The sequence below is a fragment of the Zingiber officinale genome, chromosome 2B (genome assembly GCF_018446385.1).
Source record: "Zingiber officinale cultivar Zhangliang chromosome 2B, Zo_v1.1, whole genome shotgun sequence".
In the NCBI taxonomy this organism is placed as follows: Eukaryota; Viridiplantae; Streptophyta; class Magnoliopsida; order Zingiberales; family Zingiberaceae; genus Zingiber; species Zingiber officinale.
The window spans coordinates 397,377-403,572 of NC_055989.1; the positions used below are offsets into that span (position 1 = coordinate 397,377).

The 6,196-nt window shown below is 40.6% G+C and overlaps 1 long non-coding RNA gene across 8 annotated transcripts in view; it reads right to left on the minus strand.

Moving 5' to 3' along the window:
- Positions 1-5,629, minus strand: part of LOC122044945 — a 34,100-nt gene extending 28,471 nt beyond the window's left edge. For 5 of the 8 annotated variants that reach the window (XR_006129852.1, XR_006129856.1, XR_006129854.1 and 2 more), the window contains exons 1-5: positions 5,374-5,629; positions 4,788-4,997; positions 4,530-4,703; positions 4,286-4,449; positions 3,484-3,575 (exon numbers count right to left, since the gene is read on the minus strand). This is a non-coding gene — a long non-coding RNA (uncharacterized LOC122044945). Of the gene's footprint in view, positions 1-3,483; positions 3,576-4,285; positions 4,450-4,529; positions 4,704-4,787; positions 4,998-5,364 lie in introns of all 8 variants that reach the window. The other 3 variants (XR_006129850.1, XR_006129851.1, XR_006129853.1) reach the window with 3 other exon arrangements.
- Positions 5,630-6,196: the final 567 nt, after the last annotated feature.

The following is a 6,196-nucleotide window of genomic DNA, read 5'->3' on the forward strand; positions in this document are numbered from 1 at the left end:
AAGCCAAGGTCAAGGAGAAACATTATCGAGAGTCTGGAGGCCAAATATCTCTTATAGATGACCTTGCAGAGGTGGTTGAAGCAGGAGCTGCAAAGAATAAGACGATCCTGTTAGACCCCTCAAAGAGCTTGCTTCAGCACCTTCCTTAGGAAGAGTGACCCTCCTTCAGCGAAAGAAATTCACCTTACCCTCAAAGACATAACTCGGGAGATGCGTTGTCAATGTAGGATCGAAAAGAATTTAGATATCTCCACAATGACAAGATATTGTCCACTTTGGGCCTAGGCCCTCATGGCTTTGCTCTTGGGCTCTCCCCAAAAGGCCTCATGCCAATGGAGATATCTTTTCTTTTATAAACCCATGATCTTTTTCCATGTGTTTCCAATATGGGACTATGTTTGCAACCTTGCAACTCCAACAATCCTCCCCTCAAACAAAGGACCATAGACTTCCCACGTCCGATCCTCGACCCACCAGGTCTTCCTGCCCCTCGGTCCACCCGACCTACTAGGACTTCCTTGCCTAGTCGCAACTAGGACTTCCTGCCTGGTGTCTAGTCCTCTTGATCCAAACATAGGAGCCCCCACTTTCTTTGTTCGAGGTCAATATTGTATCCACATGGCTCAATCAAACCATAGCTCTTGTGCACAGTCGACGGTTAAACCTTCTGGCAGTCTGGGCTTTGATACCAATCGTAGGATCGAAAAGAATTTAGATATCTCTACAATGACATGATATTGTCCACTTTGGGCCTAGGCTCTCATGGCTTTGCTCTTGGACTCTCCCCAAAAGGCCTCATGCCAATGGAGATATCTTTTCTTTTATAAACCCATGATCTTTTTCCATGTGTTTCTAATATGGGACTATGTTTGCAACCTTGCAACTCCAACAGTCAAATGCGGGAGCGAGAGCTAAGGATAATCCTTCAACCCACAAGTAAATCACCTCCTCTCCCCTATGTGCCAACTGAGCCAACTGAGACAGAGGCTTTAGGCATGGATCAGGTGTCTCCTCCTATCGACGCTTAACAGGATTCCTCCTCTAACTTAGCTTATCTCAAACTTAAGGCAACCGACAAACAAAAGGGGCTCAGCCCCTCTCTTGAAGAGTAATTAAAATATTATAAGGAGGATGTGATACCTTCCGATCAAAGAAAGTTGAGCATTCCATTAGCTTAAGAATACTCATGCTAGGTATCAGAACCTCCTTATAATATTTCAATTGCTCTTCAAGAGAGGGATTGAGTCCCCTCTGTCTATTGGCTGCCTCAAGTCTGAGAGAGGCCAAGTTAGAGGGGGAACTTTGTTCAGCGTCGACAGGAGGAGACATCTGACCAATGCCTAAAGCCTCTAACTTAGTTGGCACATGGGGGAGAGGAAGCGATTGGCTAGTGGCTTGAGGGGTTATCCCTAGCTCTCGCTTCCGCATTTGACAATGCTTCTCCGGAGTTGTGTCTTTGAGGATAAGGCGAATTTCTCCCGCTAAAGGAGGGTCACTCTTCCTGAAGGAAGGCATTGAAGCATGCCCTTTAATTGGTCTAACGAATCTCTTCTTCTTCTTCACAGCTCTCCCCTTCAGCAGCCACCTCTGCAAGGTCGTCCACATGATATATTTGGCCTCCAAGCTCTCGATGATGTTTCTCCTAGACCTTGGCTTCGTAAATACGCCCTTGACTCCCATTAGGGGCAGAAAGATTAAGAGGGGATGATTGTCGTATGATCATCCCTTTTTCCTGAGAGCAAAACTCTAATGGAGCACTTGTCTCAAGTGACTCTGTTAGATCATTCATTTGGGTAGAAGTTGCGATTACCGGAGAATATAGCATCACATGAATGACGGTATCAGCGATTGACTCAAACCCTCACTATTAACAATGCTGGATATAAGAGAAGAAAGAGAAACTAACACCTAATGAGACTCCCTAGCTTTATTCATCAACATGAGCAAGTCGCTGGGAAGTCTAACTCCCAGTTCAGTTTCTTGCTGATAGAAGCGTCATACAAAGTTTACTTTGCAAGACAAAGAAAGGATAGTTAATATAAAAAGAAATCTACTAGACATGAAAACCTCACCCAAGCTACATTTTTTGGGCTCAACCCAACCAGATGAAGCAATGCCTCATTTTTCACCAAGAGGATTGCGTTGAACATTATGTCCTTAAAAATGAAGGTCGTCTCCAAGTACACTATCTCCGATTTGTAGTCTCCCAGCTTAAGTTGATTGTGGAGTTCGTCAAGCGAGAGAGTAGGCTAAATATAGGGTTTAGGTAGTTTAGTGAAAAAGAATCGATCTTTCCATGCTTTGTTGGAAGTTGGACAGTCACCCAAAAATTTACATTTATTCCTGGCAGTAAAATGAAGGTTCCAGGTTCGGCAGGCTGAATGTAAAAAAGATATTGGAAGATAACTTCGTTAAGGGGAATGTCATATATCCGGAAGATGATGGATACGCAGCAAATCATACGGTGGATGAAGATGAGATAAGGAGATACAAAAATAATGAGCTAAATCTTGTATAAAGGGAATGGGAAACCTTGAGCCGCCTATCAATTGACCATAAAAGAAAGTAGTAAAACCGGGAGGAGGAATGTTATGTCGATGATCTCGTAGGGGAATCCTAATCTCATTGTCTAACGAAATGGCGTAAAGCTCCCATAGTTTGGTCCTGCAACCTCAGGGAAAATCACCCATTGAGTCTCATACCACCTAATGAAGGATCTACCAACAGTCATAGTTGCAAAGGATAAAAGAAGGAAGCGGAAGAGCAGAGAAAGGAGGGAAAAATTCAGTTGAAGGAGTCACAACTTACTTATCTTTACAAGGACAGAAGGCACAAACGATGGAGAAAGGAGAAGAGCGCAAGAACACAACAGTGAAAGGCAGCAAAAATAGTTACGAGAAGTAGAAGACTATGATGGCGGTATCGCACAATTGCTCATCAATTGTAGGGATCTTCTCTCTACCATCCGATGAGTGTGCTAGACAAAAACAGTCACCATCAAATCGCCACCATTAAAAGCTTTGGCAAGGATAACTTAAGAAGTGACTTTTCATTCTCCGTGATATTCTAAGATAACTGTTGGATCCAGAAGTAAAAAATATGTCATCATACCCTCACCGTTAGATTAAAATTGATGTTAAAAACGTCGCCAGCACACCCCTGCATTTAAGGTGGTTTGACGTGCTCGCGTTCCAAAGCGGAGAACGCCTGCAGCTTATTAAATGTCTTACCACATTAAACCAAGAATTTGATCATGTACATTAAATACCGCGCCTTTTCATTTTTTTGTAGTCAAGACCCTACAGAACATTTGGAGCAGAAACAAGGCATTACAAAATTAATTGATGATAGTGTGTTCCACCTCAACATAACACGGTAAATGAAGGGAAAAGAAAACTCCAAAAATATAGAATTCCTTGAGTAATTGACTACCGCAAGATAAAAGTATTGTCCCATTTAGAGTATTCAAAAAAAGGGTCAGACCTGCATCCAAAGCAAGAGCAACAGGTAATTGACTCCAGGTTGATAAAACTTTGCTCTTCCACTATCCGAAGCAACAGCAACAAGGGTCAGACCTGCATCCAAAACCCAAACTAGTTTCAGTGCAAGCAAAGCAGTCAAAACTCAACATCAGAATAGAAGATTACAGAGGGATTACATTATATAACTTAAAATAAAAATACTTTTGCTCCATCTGAAAACAGTATGAAATGTGAACTTTAGTATTTGTTGTAAACATCAGCAAACAAAGGTACAGAAGCATAACATCAAACTTCGATTGTAGTTATTCAAGTTACAAGAATAGATATGATCAGCATTCGCGTGATGCTAGCTTTTCTATCTTTGAGGAACAAAATAACAAGAACAAACATGATGAGTATCCATGAGTAACGGATAAAAGAAGGATGTTTTCCATAACTAGGTAAATCGGTTGGCCAATGGCAACCACAAGGAAAGTATGCGATAAAATATCGGTATGTACTCGAACCATTTTCTGTACTGATACAAGTAGACAAAGCTAAGAATTGATCATGTAGTGATTTGTTGTAAATATACTGACAACAATACCGGATGAAGAATGCTAGAGTATAAAAAAATAAGTCCAGAAAATTATTAAATAAAATACTCAAATAACTGCGTCTACAATTAGTACGTGAAAGTCAATCATGTGTATCACAACAAGATAAGATATTACATAGCAAAAAATTCTGAATTCTTTGACATAGAAATTACTCAATACAACCTGAAGATTTTAAAAGAAAAATAACCAAAATGAAAAACTCACGATTTTGTAACTATTTCAGCTACAAGAGGAACTTTAGAGACCATTTCCTCATATGAAGCAATTTCTGGCACCTGACACAATGCAGTAAGAAGGGTGATGGAGAGCCTCAAATATGGCTCTTTGTCCTCGGGCGCTACCAAACCCACCAGATCCCTTTCCCATACCTAAAAGAAAACCCAAGCAACTTGAATCATGAGAAAATAAACAAAAGTTGAAGTTATTAGGAAAAGGTCCCAAGAATTACCAGTTAACATGAGTCTCTGAAGAAAACAAGCACCGACAGCATCATAGACCTTTAGAACAGCAGTTGTGTCGTCCCCATATGACAGATTTTTGAGGTGAGGAGACCGACCAGCTTTTGCTCATCCCACTGGCCTCTCAACAGCTTCAAACAATCATCCAAGGGTCCACTCAATGCCTGAGGAAAAAAGGGAAAGTTAGCAAATGTACAATATTTTGTGTGGATGTGATAAAGAAAGAGAAATGAGAGAGAGAGACTCACCAAGAAGGAAGAAGTATGCTTGCTTCTTGGAACGACAAGTTGAATTAGAGGAGTTCTAGTGCCCAAGCTTTCCACGGATAGGACGAAGAAGTATGTTCACCTCTCTATCTCGCAAATAGTGACAGTGAGAGGCAGAGAGGGAGAGACACAGAAGCGCAAGAGAAGTAGAAAGACAGTAGGAACAGCCTTTCTAGCCTCTGGTGGCTACGGCTGTGTGCACGACAAGGGACAACCAAACAAATCCATTGTTAACAGAACCTCTCCTCATTGTCAACAAAAAAACTTTAACAGAACAACGCCAAAGTTATCTCCTTTTTATGAATCAGAAAACATAGTGGAAGAAGATCAACTTGCTAAGGAAGACACAAGTATCTGGTTTTTGGCTAGCTTTAATGTCTTAGAGATTTAAAAAAAGGAAAAAAGAAAAAAAAAAAAAAAAAAAATCCCCTTTCACTAAGGTTCCGATTGATGGTTTCCTGGTCCCAGGAAACCTAATGATCACTCGATTCGTCAATCTCTGGAAACAGTAAAAAAAAAAAATACAAGGAAAAGTAACGGAGGAGCTTAAATCTCTCACAATGCTAACCCTTTTAATGGAGAAGCACTCGCCGTAACCTCCATTCCGGCAAACGCTCGGCATCCTCGTTGCCAGAGTGAAGGAGAGGAAACAATGGTTAGTTTGCCGCAGTTTAAGAACTATATTAGCTGTATTCCGGAGGCTACTGCTGAGACTGCTGCGCTGTTGCCGAGGCTGCAGGTGACCGTTGCTGAGAAACGGCTACTGCCGAGGGCCGAGACTTCTGAGACACAGTTAAGTTTCCTTGCGGGGCGGGGGATGTTGGTTCTGCCCTAATTATGGGCCCCCACCATTTGCTTACAACATTAAATGGACATTTATGCCCCTTAAATTTTAAAAAAATTGTGACATATAAACGATATAGATGCATCTATCCAAATAAATGATCAAATGGAGGATATACAAGGGCCAAGCAACAATGAGCTCATTTAAAGATTTGTTAAGTACTAAATTAATTGAAAATTAAATGCCTGATACCACTCTTAGTGGTTTAATTTGATTACTAATTAATACCGACCAAATTAAGCACCCTCTCCATAATACATCTAAGTAATATATATTATATTTGTGGCTAATGGTCAATTTGTTTTGATTGATAAAGAACTTTTCATCAAACTAACTCTAACTCTAACTCTTAACTTTGAAAGAATTGAGAAAAAAAAAATACCCCCCTCCGATATGGTGGGAAAACTTAAGTGCTAATTTCAAATAATAAAATCATATGAGTTAAGACTAAGGATTCAGAATGATGTCTACCATTTATCTAGCTTCGCCTAAAGATCAATCAAACTAAAAGAGTCTCTCCTATGTGAACAAACGTTTCACAAGTAAA